We start from the raw sequence: 19,865 nt of genomic DNA on the forward strand, positions 1-19,865 counted from the left end.
GTGCTGAGATTTCTGCTCCACTTTGCTATCAAATAATTATTGCTGGTTTAAAGCAAAGTGCCTGTGTGGTGGGCATCCAACCGCAGCGATGTCCTTGGTTCCCTAAAGCAAAACCAGCACCGAGGTGATGGGGACTGAGCCTGGCTGGGGAGGCTCTCCAAAAATCCAAGTGTGATGCTTCAGTCCCCCCAGTTACAACCAGCAACGTGCTGAGCTGGATATACTGGGTGTAAAATGAGGAAAAAAAGGGGAGGTTTATAATTTCTCCTGGTTGGAAGTGCAGGTTACTCGAGCTGCGTCCCTTGCGTTTGAACGTGGCGGTGGTTTCACAGGTGCCTTCTGGACATGGTGGCATGGATTGGAGAGAGAAAACAACACCTGGATTTAGGTGGGATGGGCAGACTGGTGTCACTGGTCACACCGGTGGGGTAATCGCCCTCCCCGGGGAGCCACAGCAAGTGTCTGTGGGGTGAGAGAACTTGTCATCTCGCGTGTTTCATCAATTCGCTATCTGATTGTTAATTATTACAGTAGCTTGACCTGTGGAGGCCAGCAAGCCATGACACCCACGGTCATCTCGGCCAGCAGGGACATCCTGGTGGCTTCAGACCTGGGCTGGACGTCCCTTCTGCTCCCTCCTCCCAGCTCCCAAGTGCTGCATCCCCAGGGAGCAGCCCTGCTCCATCACAGCAGCTGTTCCACATTTAATTTGCTTTTATATATGCTTTTTGTTGTTTAATGCACCGCATTTTTTTCCACCCCGTCTGCCCTCCAAAGCTGCTGCTCTTTGTGGCCGTCACACTGCAGCTTCACCCTGTCAGCTTTAGGACCCGCTCCTGACCCAGAGCTGGCAGGTAGGAGCAAAAATAAACCAAACAGCACCGCCGTGGTAGCATCTCTGGGCTCTTTGCTGGTTTTATTGCTGAAATCCAACCTGTTCGCCCTCGTCCTACCCGCCGTAGGGAAGAAATTTCGCTGGTCTTCTTCCAGCAGCTCGCGTGCTGTTTTTAAAAACAGGCAGGCTTTTCTTTCACCAGCCTTATCATATTTGCTGCAGCAAACTTGCTGCCTCTCTGGTCCGTGGGCACCTCTGAGAAAAGTTTGGCTCTGTTTTCTCGCCACTTTCCCATTTCATAGTGGCATTTATCAATAAGGTCTCCCCCGCTTTTCTCCAGCCTGACCAGACCCAGCTCACAGGTCCCATCCTCCAGCCCTGACCGTCTTGGTGGCCACCACCAGCTCCTCAAAGTGCTTCTCCACTGGATGCAGCATCCAGATGCAAAGTCCCTGGAAGGATCCCTACAAAATACCACCCAGAGCATCCCTCTGTTTTATCGCTGAGCTGTTAACACCTGCTCTCAACCCAATCTTTCCATCATTGTTGTACCCATGAAGTATTTTAGCTAAGATCCTGTCTGATAGAATCACAAAGTGGTTTGGGTTGGAAGGGACCTTCAAAGCTCCCCCAGTGCCCCCCCTGCCATGAGCAGGGACATCTGCACCAGCTCAGGTTGCTCAGAGCCCCGTCCAGCCTGGCCTGGGATGTCTCCAGGGATGGTTCAGCCACCACCTCTCTGGCCAACCTGGGCCAGGCTCTCACCACCCTTACCGTAAAAAAATTTCTTCATGTCTAGCACAAATCTCCTCTCTTCGAATTTAAAACTATCACCCCTTGAATAACCCCGTTTCCTTCCTTGCTTGTAGGATCCTCACACCCAGCAATAGTGTAACAGCATCACTGAGGCAAAACTAAGAATCTCCCCAGTCCCCAGGTCTGTTATCCTGCCCTAGGCGGAAAACAAAGTCTCCTGCTCCTCTCCAGTGGCGGGACAGTTGTGTCCAGTTCTGGGCCCCTCAGTTCCAGAAGGACAGGGAACTGCTGGAGAGAGTCCAGCGCAGCCACGGAGATGCTGAAGGCAGTGGAGCATCTCCCGTGTGAGGAAAGGCTGAGGAGCTGGGGCTCTGGAGCTGGAGAAGAGGAGACTGAGGGGTGACTCATTCATGGGGATCAATATGGAAAGGGGGAGTGTCAGGAGGATGGAGCCAGGCTCTTCTGGGTGACAACCAGTGATAGGACAAGGGGCAGTGGGTGCAAACTGGAACACGGGAGGTTCCACTTAAATTTGAGAAGAAACTTCTTCCCGGTGAGGGTGCCAGAGCCTGGACCGGGCTGCCCAGGGAGGTTGTGGAGTCTCCTTCTCTGCAGACATTCCAACCCGCCTGGACACCTTCTGTGTAACCTCATCTGGGTGTTCCTGCTCCGGCGGGGGGGTTGCACTGGATGAGCTTTCGAGGTCCCTTCCAACCCCTGACATTCTGTGCTTCTGTGACAAAGCCTTTGGGAGCTTGCAGAGGAGCAGAAGCTTCACCCTGTGCCGCAGCTCCGGAGGGGACAATGACAGCATTGAGCGCGGGCGCTGAAACGCTGCCGTATTGTGCCTGGCAGAGAGATGCCCGGCAATAATCGCCTCCTCCTTGGCTTTGTTGCAGGGCTGTGGCCGGTCGTGCTGCAGGGCTTTTCCCCCCAAGGAGGTCTCCGGTTATGCGGTGAAGAGCCACAGCTCAGACGCACCTACTTTTTTCCTGGCTGTGAAAGGTAAGGATTGTCTTATTCGCCCCCTTGCTGAGATGTGGCTCTGAGGTATCGCCAATTGGGAGGAAAATTTGCATTTAGGGGCAAAAGGGTGCTCCGCTGCTCATCCCGGGGGCTCACGTCACTGTTTCATTGATCCTTGTAATATATTTTATACTATTTATATTATATATAGGATATTTTTTGTATTTCACACATATATATAAAGTCAACATAGAGATCCAGAAAAGTTGTCTTACTTCTTTTTATGCCTATAAAACGTTTTGTACTAAACACGTGCTAAACACGTCCCTTAAAATTTGGATCTAGAGTTTTGCTCGAAACTCTTCCAAGCAAGGCTGGACGAGGTTTTGCTCCAGAGCAAGGCTGAGATTTTTTAGAAGCATATTCAAGGCTGTTTTCAACCTGGGCGCCTACAAAAGGGTTCCCCTAAACAGTTTTGCGGTGAGGGTGTTTTCTTCACCCAAGATTTGGTTTGAAAAACTTTAATCTGGGCTGAAGTTACAGCTCGTGGCCGTGTCAAGGGCAGCACCAGCATCAAGTGCTGCATCCTCCTCCATCCCCGGAGCATCCTATGAGCTGATTTCCTCTTAAAAACCCCTTTTGGGAACGCATCCCCCCATCGCAACCAGCCAGGCTGTTTCCCAGCTCGTTCCTTCCCGAAAGCAGCTGGAGAGAAAGAAACACACTTGAAAAATGAAATAAGAGGATGAAAACTTGGCCGCCCCATCCCAGCTGTGCTGGGGAGCAAGGACATCCCTTCTTAAAACCAGGAAAAACAAGTTATTTTGAGTAGTTTCACATGGTGGGTGCTACTTAAGAAACACCGAGGGACGTGCAAAGGGTTCCCGTACGATGAGGAGACTGAAAAATCTGCAGATTTTCAAGGTTTAGAGCCACCTTTGTACCGAGGTTGCTAATTTTCCTGGGGGGGTGTGTGCGGGGGGGAGTTCTTTAATTGCAGTGAGCAAGAAAACATTGTTGATTTGAACCCCTGAAAAGCCAAATCTCGCCTCGCAGCACGGGGCCTTTAAGGAAAACATCAATTATTGTGAGATCAGCCATCGGCTCATGCGAGCTGGCAAGGCGAAGGAGCAGATAACAACGCGCCAAAGGTCGCAGCCTCCGGACGGCGGCGGTTATTTAATCCCTGCTTGTTGGAACATCACCCCCAAACCCGCAAAAACGGGGGGGAAAAACGCTCTGGCTGAAAACAGGAGGAAGAAAATGTCCCTTTTTTTTTTTTTTTGCCCCCTTCCAGCTGTTTTCCCTTCCAGATGTTATCCACAAAACAGGGCGATGCTGCCAGCTGCGCCCACCCCTGCCATGCAACACAGGGCTGAGAAAGGAGCAAAGGGATGAAAAGAATCGGGGATGGGGCGGGCAGGGAGCCCCCGGCCACCCTAAAATGCTAAACATGCAAAATTTGAGCTCTGCGATGCTCGTTTAGACATAAAAATCAGGGGGAAAAATTAGGGTTTTGCTGCTGCTTGCTGGATATTACTGTGGCTGTAAGGACAGGTCGAGTTTGCAGCTGTTTTTTCCTTTCTGCTTTGCTGCAGTTTGAACAAAAAGGAAAAGAAAACCCAAACAACGAGGCAGCATTTCTCATCCTGTGGCAGCACGCTTTCTGCCTCTCCTGCTCCAAGCAGCTCTCTTTTTTTTCCTATTATTAGCCCTAAACCCTTAGACGATTTGAATAATTTGATTTCTTTTCCTGCAGCGTTGCTCTTGGCTCCTGAAGGCATCGCCACATCCTCGTTTTTTTTTTTTTTTTTCCCGGATTGGTTTTTTTTTTTGGGGGGTGTTACAAAGAAATCAGAACGGGGAAGGGGAAGAAATCCTCGGCCGTCCCGGGGCACGATGGGTTTGCGGTGTCGGTCTCCACGTCACCGTCTCCGGGCTGGTGGAGCGGGAAGAGATCTGGGTTCGAAGGGGTGGGAGGGGAGGAGAAGCGGGAGCTGCCGCGGCTCCGCACGCCACGGCGGGGAAGGATGGCACGGTTTTTGCACAGGACTGAGCCCAACGCTTCTCCGTATGTTACTTTTTGGGGTTTTTTTGGTTTTTTGTTTTTTTTTTCCCCCCTCCGTTCTCCTTTATTTCATTTCTGTGATTCGCGGCACTTTGCAGATTCCCCCTCCCTTTGCTTGGACCCGGCTCTGCTCCCACCCCGCTCTCTTCTGCTCTTAATTTTCTGCTTTTTCTCCATCGCTTGGGCGGGGAACGCGTTTGTCGTGAATTAACGCTCGCGTGTTGCCTTTTCTGCCGGCGGTAAGAGACAAAACAGCCCTATTTGGCGTCAGTTTGTGCACGTTTTGTCGGCATAAATCATCCCCTGTCGCGCGGGGCAGTGCGAATCCATCTCCAGGGAGTTTGGGATTAAAACCATCGGTGTTTTAGCTTTTTCCTAAAAGAAACCCATCTGTTCTCTGGGACTTTCTGGCCAGTCCGCATCCCAAACCTCCTCCCCATCTCAGGAGAGGAAGGTGCTTTGGGGTCTGGTTGTCCTGCTCGTCCTGCTCTTGGTCGCTTGGGTGACATTTCTGAGGCTTCTGCTCGCTTCACCCAATTTAGGGCTCTGCAACCTGCTCATTTTTGGAGCGTCAGATGAGGTGACATGTTCTCATGCATCACAAGCTGGTCTTTAAAGACCAGGCAGAGACCGGCACCCGCAGGAGCTCACCCCAGCAGAAGATGCAGTTTTGCATCTGGTGTCTCTAAGCCATGGACAAAGGGTCCATCAATAAGTTGAGGTTCTCTGTAAGGTGATTTCGTATTGTTTTTTAAATAATATCCGAGGATGTGAGCACACTTTTCATCCTCCCATCTCAAAGAACCTCACAAAGGTGTCTTCTCTCCTGGGGTAACTGAGGCACGGGGAAGGCAGGAGCTCAGCAGCATCACCACCAGCAGGAGCTGGACCTGCTCCTTGGTGGCCTCATCTTCTTGGCCAATGGGTCTACCTTGAGCGAAAGCTCTCCTGTTGGCTACCAAACACACAGGGTGCTCCTCTGGGGTGAGATCTCCTTCTCCAACTTGCATTCCTCCATCAATGCCTCGAGGTCCTTAGATGAACCTTGTTTAGAGATGTTGTAGCCTTTATCAAATCCATCCTCATTAAAACCCTGAGATCTTCCTTGTGGTTAATGGGTGACCCTTTGCTACATTCCTTCTACCTCCAGGTTGCTCGTACGGTTGTAGCAAACTTGGTTGCAACCAGCACTTGTCCAAAGGGATGTCCTGAGATAGAAGGACCACCTGAGCTCTCCCAGTCCATGTTGTGCCCCATGCATGGTCGGGGGACATTTATCTTGCACTCCCTGGGGGCTCCATCTCTTCCCATCCCAAAATGCCCTTTCCATCTATACCAAGCGCAGGAGCTTGGCTTAATAAATATATTTAAGCTGTGCTTAATGGAAGAGAACCGTGTCCTCTGCTGGCAGAGGGTGAGCGATCACCCCCATGCCCCAACCAGGGGGAAGCAAAGAGCCCCTTGAGTCTCAGGAGGCCACGGTCACCTTCTCCTTCCACCCAAATTACCTTGAAATGCCACAGGAGGGCAACCTGTCCTCTGGCTGAAGCCTCCTAAAAAGTCAGAGGAAGGAAATCCCAAGGTAACCCGGCTGGAGTGAGTCACGGGCGGGTGGGAATGTGGGGAAAGGGACACGCTGCTGATGGGGAATCTGCTCCTTGTGCTCCTGCACGCTATGAGAGCTATTTCTGAGACAATCCTTGGGCGTTGTCCAAGACCGAAATACCAGAAGGTTTTTTCTGGTGTGTAATAAGGAAACCCCTCCTTCCCCTGTAATGTTCTGCGGAGGTGGAACACGGCGCACATGGTATTTCTGCAGGTCCCAGCATTGCAGAGGACTCTCCTCTCTCCTGATTTATGGCTTGTTTGGAGGCTTTCCACCCAAAGTTCATCCAACCAACACAAGGTTCATTTCTTAAGGCTGTGCAGTTCCCTTTGACCTGATCTGTTGCTTGGAGATCTTGGTGACCGGCCACGTAAACTGCTGTGGCTTCTGCTCCTTGCTGCCCGGAAAAGAGAAAACAGAGGATTATGTGTGGGGTTGCTGCACGTCACCAGTGAAACCTGGGGCTGTAGCAGCAGGGGACAGGGAAAATTGATAGAAAATGAGGAGCCCTGTCCTATAAATTAATTAGGTACATGGGGGCCAATTGCTATTTCACTCCTAACTTACAGCTTCTTAGCTTCTAACTTTGCTAGGGCAATTTTTTATGCTTATAAATATCTCAGGATGGGTGTCAAGAGGATGGACCAGACTCCTTCCAGTGGTGCCCAACGACGGGATGAGGGGCAACGGGCACAGACTGAAACACAGGAGGTTCCATCTGAACATGAGGAGAAACTTCTTTACTGTGAGGTGCCAGAGCCTGGACCAGGCTGCCCAGAGAGGTTGTGGAGTCTCCTTCTCTGGAGACATTCAAACCCGCCTGGACACGACCCTGTGTGATCTGCTCTGGTGACCCTGCGTTAGCCAGACCAGTCTCCTGGGGGGCTGCCAACTTCTCCCGGCCACTGGTGGCTGCAGAGGTGTGGGAGATGTTGAGCGAGGGGGGGACTGACCGGAATCTCAAGGGTGAGTTGTGCAATTGCAGGACAGCAGAGGCTGAAGGTACCTCAGGAGGTGATGGAGCAGGGCCAGGTTTGAGGAAGCTGCCCAGGGCCCTGTCCGGTTGAGTTATCTCCACGGGTGAAGATCCCAGCAGCTGCCCGTGCCAGTGTTTGTCACAGAGACTTTTTGATTTCGTATCCAGCTGAAATCATTCTGGCTGCAACTTGGCTTTTCATTGTGTGCTTTTGAGAATTGTCTGGACCACCTTCTCTAAAACCTCCCACAAGGCAGCTGCACACACCTGTGAGATCTTCCCCTTCTCTTTTCCAGGCTGATGATAGAATAGTTTGGGTTGGAAGGGACCTTCAAAGGTCATCTAGTCCATGATGATCCCTTGGACATGCCACCACCAGCTGGGAGGGGACCCAGCTGCTCCATGGGAGCCAGCATGAAGTGGGGGTCATGAGACCCTACCTTCTGGTTGAATTTGCATGCAGCAAACCCATTTGAACTAAGATCCATTTCCAGCTCTGGTTCCCCAGCACAGGACACACATGGACCTGCTGGAGAGGGGCCAGAGGAGCCCCAGAAATGACCCGAGGCTGGAACAGCTCTGCTGGGAGGACAGGCTGGGAGAGCTGGGGTGTTCAGCTGGAGAAGAGAAGCTCTGGGAGACCTTAGTGTGGCCTTTCCAGACTTAAAAGAAAGATGGGGACAGGCTTTTGAGCAGGGCCTGTTGTGATAGGACAAGGGGTGATGGTTTTAAACTAAAGGAGGGGAGACTCAGGCTGGACATGAGGAAGAAATTTTTGACACTGAGGGTGGTGAGAGCCTGGCCCAGGTTGGCCAGAGAGGTGGTGGATGAACCATCCCTGGAGACATCCCAGGCCAGGCTGGACGGGGCTCTGAGCACCCTGAGCTGGTGCAGATGTCCCTGCTCATGGCAGGGGGGGCACCGGGGGACCTTTGAAAGTCCCTTCCAACCCAAGCCATCCTGTGCTTCTATGATTTCAACAGAGGAAGGACTGAGGGATCTCGGTGTCTCCCTAGGCTGCGTTTCTGCTTTACTTTGTTATTTCTGCAACTTTCAATCCCCTCTTAAAGACACGCTCGGCCAAGAGCTTTACAAGTGCCTGTTTTGTCCAAAGCGCCTTTTCAAACGTGAGGTAGAAGCCAGCAAGGCAACGAGCCGCAGATGGCACGTGCCAGCCCACCAGCGGGCTGCTGGCAGGATGGAAATGGATAAAATCACAGGAAAATGGCCAAGAAACACGGCTGGTCCTCTGCCGCGGCTGGGCCGCCGGGCTGAAGCATCATTGCCAGCTCCCGCCCATCCCTGAGCATCTTTGGGTGCTTCAATCCCTTCTCCTTCTGACCATCAGGGTCAACGCGGAGTTAACCCAACCCTCAACCCCAAATGACGTTCTCCATCGGTTTCAGCCCTGGAGAACGCGTCCAGAAGCCTCTGCTTCGGAAACCTGATGCCGGTTCAAAAAAACGTGAGTCTGAGCCAAATTCCTCCAGGGCACATTTTTTTTTTTTTTTTTTTTTTCCTGCCGGGGACAATGGTATTATCGCTCATATTGCTCACTGCTCTGCCCAGCCCTTTCCTCTGCGCGCCCAGACAGAAATAGTTAACCGGGTTCACTACAAAACCAACATCCTTGTTTCCTTCGCTGCGCAGGCAGCTCCCCGCTGCCTCCCCCCTGCCCGTCTCTGCTCCGAGCCCCGGGGAGGAGCCGCTATCTAGTGACATGATGCAAGAGCAGACGTTGTCCCCCTGGTCCTGGCAGTGTTTTCGGTGACCCGGTGGCCTGTGCAAGCTCTGCCAGGTCTCCCCGCTCGGGGACTTTCTGCAGCCCTTTGCTCTCCTCTTGTGATGGGTGGGATGTTTGCACCTCGTGGCTCTGGGGAAGACGTGAGCCAGCCCCGGTTCTGGAGAGTTTCAAGTCAAAACAAATCAAGCTAATAAAGAAACCAAGGAAGTGATGCTGGAGAAGAGGAGGGGAGGAGAGAAAAGATGATGCCACGGGCATTGCAAAAAAATCTCTGCTGTAGAAGAACCTCATTTGATAGTATGGCTTCTCCTGGGGTTGTGGTGGGGTCCCCCAGGCAAGAAGAGACCACCAGGACCCTGTGCTGACCCCAGCACCCAGACTCTATATGGGACACCCCAGGCTGGTTTCGGTTGCCCACGCGTAGGTGTTGAGGGTCACCTAAGATAAATGGCCTTAAGTTGCACCAGGGGAGGTTGAATCTGGGGAACAATTTCTTCCCCAAAGGGCTGTGGGGCATTGGAACAGGCTGCCCAGGGCAGTGCTGGAGTCACCATCCCTGGAGGGGTTGGACAGACAGAGATGAGGTTCTCAGGGACATGGGGCAGTGCTGGGGTGGGGTAATGGTTGGACTCGATGATCTTGAGGGTCTCCTCCAACCAAAATGATTCTATGACTAGTCTTGCCGGGGCAGGCTGCTGTCTGGTGAGATGCTCCAGCTGCCGGAGCGGCGATACGACGGTCGGGAGGAGCCGCTCGAGCTCATGTAGCCACTTCTCCAAGGGCACCCGGAGGAAGACTGCTCTTCAATGGGGCTTTGTTGTGTGCTTGGCTTGGATTCACGGGAGGTGGTTGCTCTCAGGCTGCAAACTCCCTGGAGAAAGCATTTTGCACGCAGCGGGACTGGGGGAACAGGAGCGAGAAGGTCTTTGCTGAGGAGGGCAGCTGGAGCTTCGGCTCCTGGTTGAGCAGACCCAGATGTTTGCACGGGATGGACACAGCATTCGGTGGAGACCATCGGTTTGGTGGAGCATGAGATCCGACCACCCCAGACAAGGCATGGAGACCTGCCCAGCATCCCCATGCGAGCGGAAAGGTGAGGAGCTTCACCAGGAGGTCAAAGAGCCCCTGGACATCCCCAGGGTGGTGAGATATCCCTCTGGGATTTTGGGCGAAGTGGGGGATGACTGTGTCTTCTCCTTTGGCCCCAGCCTGGGAGACGACCTGGGGCTGATACCAGCCGTGCTGCTGGTCTTTCAGCAGGTGGGACCCACAGCAAAGAAACCACAACTGGGGCTGGTCCCTACACTGGGGGGCTGCTCCAGACCTTCTCGCCTCTCTGGGCTGCTGTAGGGTTTCATCACGGCTGTTTCTGCCCAGAGATCAGAGAAAGCTCCGGTGGCAAATGCAGGAGGACAGGACCACCTGGCTTGTAGCTGTGACCCAAGGCCACCCTTGGAAAGGTGATCTCCTGCTTCATTCCTCTAGATCTGCTTCATCTCCTTGATCTCCTGCTTCATTCCTCTAGATCAGCATGAGCTGTGGGGGTCCGTGGGGCAGTTCTGAGGAGCCCAAATATGCTACTTTGCAAGAAAACCTTATTTCTAGCTGTTACAGCAGCAAGGGATGCCCTGGAAAACAGGAGGAGATGGATGCAGCCAGGTCAGAAGAGCAGCAGGGAAAAGCAGGCGGCTTTCTGCAAGAAATACAGCGTTTAACGGCAAACACATGCGAGGTTTTGCACGCTGGCCAGGACACGTGTGGGCGTGGAGGTGATTTATTTAGTCCTGCGTGAGCAGAGTTCGCCCAGAGATCCCGAGGTGGGAGGATGAGGAGGAAGCTCTTGCTCCGAGCAGCTGCTTTCTTGCAAGCTTTTGCACCGTGTGTCTCTCTCCCAAATCTCATGGCTGCAGAACCTCCTGGCAGCCCATGGCGCTTTTTTAGCCATCCCAGAAAAAGTTAATAGTTCTAGTAAGGGCAGACTCTGGTGCATGATTTATAGGGAGCGTTTTTACGGTGTTTATGTTGGCAAGCCGTACTTTGTGTACGGTTTGAAATATTCACTGAAACCTCTTGTTGCTGGAGCTTAAAAACAACAGAGAGCACTGATTAAAGCCCTGTGCTAATTGTAGAAGGGTTGATTGAGGGCTTGGGCTGCCCGGCAGCTCTGCAAAATGCCCGGCACCTGCCTTCTCAGAGAGGTTGCTGCGGTCCCCTTGGGGATGGAGAGATGATTTCACCCGTCAGCGCGATGGGATCCATCCAGATTTACCCATTTTGCCAATGGAGGATGCATCCAGCACCAAGAGAGCCAGAGCATCACGCCTGGGGCTCCCGTCCATGCTCACAGCATCCGTGGCCTGGCAGAGCAAGATCATAGAATCACAGAACGGTTTGGGTTGGAAGGGACCTCCAAAGCTCATCCAGTGCCCCCCTGCCATGAGCAGGGACATCTGCACCAGCTCAGGTTGCTCAGAGCCCCGTCCAGCCTGGCCTGGGATGTCTCCAGGGATGGTTCATCCACCACCTCTCTGGCCAACCTGGGCCAGGCTCTCACCACCCTCATGGGGGAGTATTTTTCCTTCTATCTAATCTAAATCTCCCCTCTTTCAGTTTAAAACCATCACCCCTTGTCCTATCACTACATACCTGTGTAAAAATCCTTCTCCTGCTTTCTTGTAGGTCCCCTTTAGGTACTGAAAGACTGCTCAAAGTTCTCCCCAGAGCCTTCTCCAAGATGAACAACCCCGACTCAGCCTGTCTGCATAGGAAAGATGATCAGCAGATGCAAAGGGCATCAGCTTGGGAAACCTCTAAAAGTGATTGCTTAAATGTACTTTTTTTATAACCGAAACCAGCTCATCCACACACTGCGCTGCACGTGGTCCTGCCTCCAGATCACCCCACAATTGCTCCATACCCCTGCAAGCCTTTTCCTAGAAACATCTTCTGGGATTCCCTTTCCAGGCAAAAAACGCATTTTATTCCAAGCCAGTTGGTTAGGGAAGATCTCGACTTGCCTTAGGCATCCTAAAGGATGTCTACGTTACGACAGGACAAGGGGTGATGGTTTAAACTAAAGGAGGGGAGATTCAGGCCAGACATGGGGAAGAAATTTTTGCCCCTGAGGGTGGTGAGAGCCTGGCCCAGGTTGGCCAGAGAGGTGGTGGATGAACCATCCCTGGAGACATCCCAGGCCAGGCTGGACGGGGCTCTGAGCAACCTGAGCTGGTGCAGATGTCCCTGCTCATGGCAGGGGGGGCACTGGATGAGCTTTGGAGGTCCCTTCCAACCAAACTGTTCTATGATTCTACGATCCTACTAGATGTATCCTACTAGATGTATCCTACTAGTTGTATCCTACTAGGTGTACCTTGCTAGAAAAGGAAGGAGAGAGAACCACAGGATCAGAGGCGCATTTACATGCCTCCAATCTGGATACATATACTAAGAAAATCGAGCTAATTTGATTGAAACTGATTTAGTGGAGCAGGCAGCCTTCTATTTTAAAAGGCTTCTGATACCTCTCAGTCTGAACTGCACCACAGATTTAAAAAAAAAAAAAAAAAAAAAAAAAAAAAACGAAACAAAACAAAGCAAAACAGAACAAACAAACAAAACCAGAACAGAAAACCACAGACAAACAAACAAATCAACCAACCAACCAAAAAACCCCACTTCTGCTGCTTGCAGTGAACTTCTGCTGGCAAGGGTGAGCCTCTATTAACCTGTGGCCCGTGCTAATGCGCTGGTACAAGCCTTACAGTAGGAGAGTCCATCCTGCTGTTATGCCTTGTAATGGGAAGCTTCCAAAAACCGAGCCAAACCAAATATTTGCAGCAGAGGCAGGGGCTGTCTGGAGGGAGCCGCGGCACGCAGGGTTGCTCCTGCCACCGGGCAGGAGGTGACATCATCCGGATTCCTTTGCTGGGGAATGCAGGATTTGCCTCTTCCCTGCCAGTAATTGCTTTTCACAAACAGACCTGCCCAGGGATGGACGTTTCGCCCGCTGCCTTCCGCTGCGTGGCGGAGAGGTTGGATGTCCCCTCGTTCCCCTTCCCTTTCACGGTGTTAATGGGGCTGTTGCACAGACGGGCGTGAAAAAGGATTAAATTGGTAATTTCCCAAATCTAAAATAAAATCAGGTGAAATGCCAAAAGTAGGAGCTGGACAGAAGACGGGGCGGGACTGGAGGTGATGGGGGAGCGATGACTTGTCTTTGGGTCTGGCCAGGATGGTGAAGGTGATGGACTGAGTAGCTGCGTGGACAGACTTTGCTGAGACCTGCAAGAGGAGACCGTGAGCTTCAAGAAGCAATTGAACAATGCCCTCAGACATATGGTGTAAATTTAGGGGTCGTCATATGCAGGGACAGGAGTTGAAGTCAATGATTCTTGTAGGTCCCTTCTAACTCAGGACCTTCTGTGATTCTATGTGCACTGCAATGTGATGATCCAGTTTCTTGGTCCTGTGAAGCCCACCAACCAGGTCATGTGTTTGTGAATGGAGGACTTCGGTGTGATGATTACGATAGATGTGCTGATGTGTAGAGCATCCTGGCTAACCAGCCTACACCTGGTGCAGTTTCATAGAGTCATAGAATAGTTTGGGTTGGAAGGGACCTTCAAAGCTCCCCCAGTGCCCCCCCTGCCATGAGCAGGGACATCTGCACCAGCTCAGGTTGCTCAGAGCCCCGTCCAGCCTGGCCTGGGATGTCTCCAGGGATGGTTCATCCACCACCTCTCTGGCCAACCTGGGCCAGGCTCTCACCACCCTCAGGGTCAAAAATTTCTTCCTCATGTCCAGCCTGAATCTCATCTCCTTTAGTTTAAAACCATCACCCCTTGTCCTATCACAACAGACCTTGCTCAAAAGTCTGTCCCCGTCTTTCTTATTGGCCCCTTTTAAGTACGGAAAGGCCGCAATAAGGTCTCTCCAGAAACTTGGTGGTTTGGTAGAGCTAAATCTCAAGCCAAGCCATAATTCTCCCTCCACACCGCTCTTGGCTTCCCCTGTGGGCTGAGCATCCCCACATCCCACATCCAGTCCCTTGAGCTTATGTCCCTCCACCCCTGGCTCTGCACTGGCTCCAACTTCAGCAAACACCACTGGAAATTAATAACAGTCGCTAATGGTCATATGTCATCAGCACTTCCACCAGCATCGGCGACCACAAAGGGGTCAGTTCCTGTGCAACGGAGGCTGTTGCCGTCATTTCAATAGCTGGAACTAGGTGTAGTTCAACTGCCCCCGTTACGAGTCCAACGGGGTGATTTAGTGGCTGGAAAGGCTGAAGGTTTTTTGCTCTCAGTGCCTGACAGAGGATGGCTGGCAGGAAACGAAAGCGCCGTTCTCCAAGGCCGGGGTGGTTTTACTCCTGCACTGACTCTAATTTTCCGCCAGGTTTTGGAAATTCTTGGCTATTACAACTGGGCAATTAAATCAAGAGCAGAAGAGAAGGGCTCGGGCCAAAGGAGAAAACCCACTTGGTCAGCTGAATTTTTGAAATGAGGATGGAGTGAGGACCTTTGAATGGACAGTAGCAGAGCAAGAGCTGTCTGGGATCTAGATCTGCAGTCCCGAAGGTGGTGAGATGTGACTTTAGGTGTGCCAGTAGAAGGTCTGCTCATTTTTGGGGTCAGCAGCATAGATAAACCCAGTGGGGATGGACTCAAGGGGGAGCCTGGGATCATGGCAAGGCGATGCAATGGCATTTAGTTAAGGGCGTAGGCAGGAGAGACACATCCAAGTGGGAGTCCGTGATGTAGCTGGTTGGGGGTCAAGTCCCCACATGGGACAGGGTGGCAGTGCCATGGGAGAGACCTTCTGTGGGACCTCCTGGATTTGGTGTGGATATTATGTCCCACCAGGCAAGTCCCTCCTCCCATCGTGTCTCTGCCAACCTCCATCACAGGGCTGTGTCTGGTGATAGTGATCGGAGCTCGTGGTCTACAGGATCTTATTGCTTGAGAGAAGCCAAAAATATACGTCCCTTGTGCTGTTGGCTTTGGGAGAGGTGGAGATAGGGGTGCCCTGCTCCTTTCTGACATGGGCTCCAGAGGGTTGAGGTGAAGACTCCCAGGCTTTGAGTGTAGTAGGGACCCAAAAGCAGCCAGGGAAAAAAGATGACGATGGATGAAGGACTGCTTTCAAACAACGTAAGGAAGCTCTCAGGCTCCATATTCACCACGGCTCAGTGAGTTGGGCACCTGTTGGCTGTGGGACTCTGTTCTGCTGGCTCCAGGTCCTCATGGCTGCATGCATGGCCCACCTTGTCCATCTGTGTGCAAACTGACCCGTCTTATAGCGATGCTGCAGAACATAATCTGGGGCTTTGGTTCACATTCCTTAAGTTGTTGCTTCTTGGTCTTTGTCAGAAACACAGATGGTGTTGCGGTTTTTCATTTCTGTCTGGAGGTTAAAGGGAGGATGTCTCGGAGAGGAAGGGAGGGAAAGAACCAGAGATGCAAAGAGTGAATTTTCAAGAAGAGCCTCCCACAACTTCATCTTCTTTCCTCAGCTTCTGGTAGTGGCCAGCTCACTGATTGCAGCTATTTGCTCCAGAAAATTTCCAGGGGGTTTCCTGGAATACTGAAATGTGGTGGGCTGGGTGCTGCAGTGGACAGGATGGACCTCCGTTGACCGGCAGCAAACTTAGACATGTCCCAATAGCTGCCTGTAGGTCAGAGACCCCGACTTGGCATGTCTAAGGGCTATTTATCACAAAATGAAGTAGGATCATAGGATCATAGAATGGTTTGGGTTGGAAGGGACCTTCAAAGCTCATCTAGTCCAACCCTCCTGCCATGAGCAGGGACATCTTCACCCAGATTGGGTGACATGTACCTGAGCTGCTCACTTCTCTAGCAAAACCTGCACCCGTGTGCCTGGTGCTCTCTTGGCAAGATCTCTACCTTCAGAACCAGCCTGTTGTATCAAACAAAGAGAGAAAAACCTCACTGAACTGCCCGCTTGTCTCAGGCCGTGGATCAGCCCCAAGCTCTGGACCATCGTTGGCTCAGCTCCACGGCCCTGCCTGTCCATGAACTGCAGAGGTTCCCCTGAGTGAAAGGCGTGGAAGGGCTGTTCACTCCTTCCTCCTGCATCTCCCCTCCTTCCCCTTCCGCCCCAACGTGCTCATTCATGGAAAAATATCTGTTGGATGGACACGAGGAGAGGAATTGATGTTGGCGCGTTGTTTCCCGCGCGTTAGCCAAGGTTGGTTCTGGGCTCAGAGGGTTTAAATCTTTGTTTTCACAGCTGTATTTGATATTATCCTTCCTTCTCTCCAGCTTTTTATTGCTCCTCGCTCCCCAGAGCAACCTGTTGCAAAGCAGCACGTGCGCTCGCGGTGAAGCACGACCTGCTGCTGGAGTGGTTGTCCACCTTGGGACCCGTAGTCATTCAGGACTGAGGCTGTAAGAGATGATGCTTTCCTGCGGTGGGGGTCATGCAGGGGGTCCTGTGTCTGGGAGGGTAACACGGCAGCAAGGAAGGTGCCATCTCATGGTGGACCTCTAAGAGCACCTGGCTGCAGCCCAGCTTTCCGAGCACTGCATGGGGTGAAGGCAACTGGGTAACAGGGACCAGTTCGGTCCATCCTTTGGTAGGAGTGGGCAGGCAGCAAATTTGCGGGGCGTCTGCTTTAGCCCTGTACATGGGGCATGAAGAGACTGTGGCAAACCCTCAGGCTGGTGGTTCCAACCTTGGGACATAATGGGCTGAGCAGTGCTGTAGGGTTTGGTGAAAGTGGTGTGTAGTTTGGTGGTGGCGGTGTAGGGTTTGGTCGTGCTGGTGTAGGGTTTGATGGAGGTGGCATACAGTTTAGTGGTGGTAGCGTGTGGTTTGGTGGTGCTGGTGTAGGGTTTTATGGTGTTTGTGTAGGGTTTGGTGGTGCTGGTGTAGGGTTTTATGGTGTTTGTGTAGGATTTGGTGGTGCTGGTGCATGGTTTGGTGGTGCTGGTGTAGGGTTTTATGGTGTTTGTGTAGGGTTTGGTGGTGCTGGTGTAGGGTTTTATGGTGTTTGTGTAGGATTTGGTGGTGCTGGTGCATGGTTTGGTGGTGCTGGTGTAGGGTTTTATGGTGTTTGTGTAGGGTTTGGTGGTGCTGGTGTAGGTTTTGGTGGAGGTTGTGTAGGGTTTGATGGAGGTGACATACAGTTTAGTAGTGGTGGTGTGTGGTTTGATGGTGCTTGTACAGGTTTTGGTGGTGCTGGTGTAGGATTTGGTGGTGCTGGTGCATGGTTTGGTGGTACTGGTGTAGAGTTTGATGGTGTTTGTGTAGGGTTTGGTGGTGCTGGTGTAGGGTTTGGTGGAGTTGCTGTAGGTTTTTGTGGAGGTTGTATAGGGTTTGATGGAGGTGACATACAGTTTAGTGGTGGTGGTGTGTGGTTTGGTGGTGCTGATGTAGAGTTCAGTGGTGCTGGTGTAGGGTTTGATGGTGCTTGTACAGGTTTTGGTGGAGCTAGTGCAGGGTTTGGTGCTGCTGGTGTAGGGTTTGGATAGCTGGACGCCCAGCACAGCAGACAGGCCGGTGTGTGCTCATACCCACTGTGGTGGAGGGGGTGGAGAAGGTGCTGCCAGCACCCCAATGGGTGCCCAAGGGCTTGGACCTCTAGTGCTGCAGATCACAGAGTCAACCTTTGCTCTGAGCATCAGCGTGGCCCAGGGCCAGGTGGGACTGGCCCCATTCCCACTTGAGACCACCTCCTCCACCCCACTATCTACCTCTGGAAGGGAAGGAGGGACCCTGATCCAACACCCCTCCAGTCCCGCGAGCTTTGGGGGCGAAAAGACACGCGGTCTCCTTTCTTGGCACGGGGGACCCAGTGGTGTCCAGATGTGAGGTGTGAGGTTCTGACCTCTCCAGCGTCAGCGGGTGGGGGCCCACCTATGTAAACACGTCCAGGAAGGTTCCCGTCCCATTCCCAACCCGCGCTCGCCTTCGGATCAGATCGGCCAACCTTCGCTGATGCTCCTGTCCCCAGGGCTCCCGGGGAAGGTACCGTACCGCTCGCCCGGCACCGGGCACCCCTCCGGGCATCTCTCTCTCGTCCTCCTCTTTTCTGCATGTAAACGTGACCGTAGAATTATCTCTGCGTGTAATTACCTAAGTGGTTATTTAAATATTTGATGGTGATACTGGTTTAACAATAAATCCTGGTGAGCAGAGTAGAAACCTGCCCCGGTCATGCTGGGAACCCAGCCAGAAGAATAGGAAAGCGCTTGTAGTAATAACATTTCCTTATTTTCTTTATTTTCTGTTTTGTCTGTTATCTAAGAACTATTGGCAAGAGCGAGTCCAGCTCATTTGTTTCCTCATTTATCACATTCAACTTTCTCTCTCTCTTCCCTTTTAACTATGTTTAGATCTTAATAGTAATGAAAAAATGGGCCACAAAGTCACATCCAGGTGTCTGATATTTTCCCTTTGGTGTTTGCTTTCTTGTCTTCGATGTGCTTATTTAGTTGACGTTGGATTCTTTTACTGTGAGGAAGGGTCTGGTGTCCAGGTAGCCAGGGCTGAGCTCAGGAGGACATTTTGGTGATTTGGGGTGGCAGGTTCTGCAGCACGGAGTTTATTCAGGGATGGAGCAGGGACGGGTTATTACAGTGGAGGGAAGGGTTTGGCGGCCATCCACAGCCTTTTCCCCGTTTGCACAACACTTGGCTCATGGAGTGGCCTCCTCTGTCTGACCTGGCAAGTCAGAAGCTCCTCCAAAGCCAGGAGGTTGGGCAACAGATGCTCCAGTGATGGGTGTTGGGATGTGCAGAGAAGTTTGATGTCCCAGATGCACATGTTCTGGTTCAGATAAGATTTTGGCTCATCTTAAAAGTCCTGATCCTTGAGCTTCACCTCAGCTCTTGCAACCAGTCCACCTGCTGAGGTGCTGGATGATGGGTTTAGGAGACCAGCATTAGGTTCTTGGTAGAGCAGAGTGGGACTCAACACCCTGGGCAGATACAACACCAAAGCAAAATGACCTTAAACCTGCTCACAAGCACAACAGCGCCTCCAAAAGAGACCCACACGTGGTCTTTAGCCACACAGTTATTTAAAGCAGTAAAGCATGGAGTCATAGAACAGTTTGGGTTGGAAGGGACCTTCAAAGCTCCCCCAGTGCCCCCCCTGCCATGAGCAGGGACATCTGCACCAGGTCAGGTTGCTCAGAGCCCCGTCCAGCCTGGCATGGGGTGTCTCCAGGGATGGGGCATCCACCACCTCCCGAGGACAGTGTAGGACAGGGCAGTCTCTCGGTGACCATGGCCAAGGCTGTACGAAGGAGCATTATGAGAACAACACAGAGCGTGGACCTGATTCAAATACCTAGGCTGGATCGTGTGGGTCCCGTTTCGGCACCGATTTGTGGGACCCTTGCTCACTGCAATCCCCTGTCCTTGTTAGGGTTAAGATGTTCCTCTAACCTGCACTTTGGTTGGCAAATTACAGAGATTTTAGAGGCGGTAAAGAAATTGAGATAACTTAACACTCAGTTTTCATGCTCAGCTTCTCCTGCAGTCAGGGGTGAAAGAAACCTCCATCAAATCCCCAGTCCAGAGTCTTCTTCCCTATTGCACTGTGGTTTGGGCAGGTGGTTGTCAGGCCAGGATCCACCTTGAACCTACTGAGTCTCCGCTTTGGCAAATGGGGCCGTGGTTTGTGGTGGGTCACACTGTCCTTTACTGGGGGCAAAAGCACCTTTTAGCCAGAGCCGAGGGCAGTGGCAGCATCTCCCTGGGTTTCTCAAATTCATAGAAACCTTGTTTAAATCCTGGTGGGAGAGTTTATCCTGGGATTTGCTACATGTTATGGGGCTGGTTGAACATCACCGTCCCAGCCAGGTGTATCCAGGTTGTCCCGCCTGTCGTGGTGGCTGTTGTACTTCTCCGTATCTGACAGATGGGGCGTGTGATGACA

The 19,865-nt window shown here is 52.1% G+C and overlaps 1 protein-coding gene across 1 annotated transcript in view; it reads left to right on the forward strand.

The window, feature by feature from the left end:
* The first annotated feature begins 4,542 nt into the window (after window positions 1–4,542).
* The window catches only part of GJC2 (gap junction protein gamma 2), a 33,630-nt gene continuing 18,307 nt past the window's right edge, over window positions 4,543–19,865 (forward strand). The window contains exon 1 of the mRNA XM_065629184.1: window positions 4,543–4,628. The gene's annotated coding sequence lies outside the window, so the exon portion shown is untranslated. The remainder of the gene's footprint in view (window positions 4,629–19,865) is intronic.

Source organism: Caloenas nicobarica, chromosome 2, assembly GCF_036013445.1.
Source record: "Caloenas nicobarica isolate bCalNic1 chromosome 2, bCalNic1.hap1, whole genome shotgun sequence".
Taxonomy (NCBI): domain Eukaryota; kingdom Metazoa; phylum Chordata; class Aves; order Columbiformes; family Columbidae; genus Caloenas; species Caloenas nicobarica.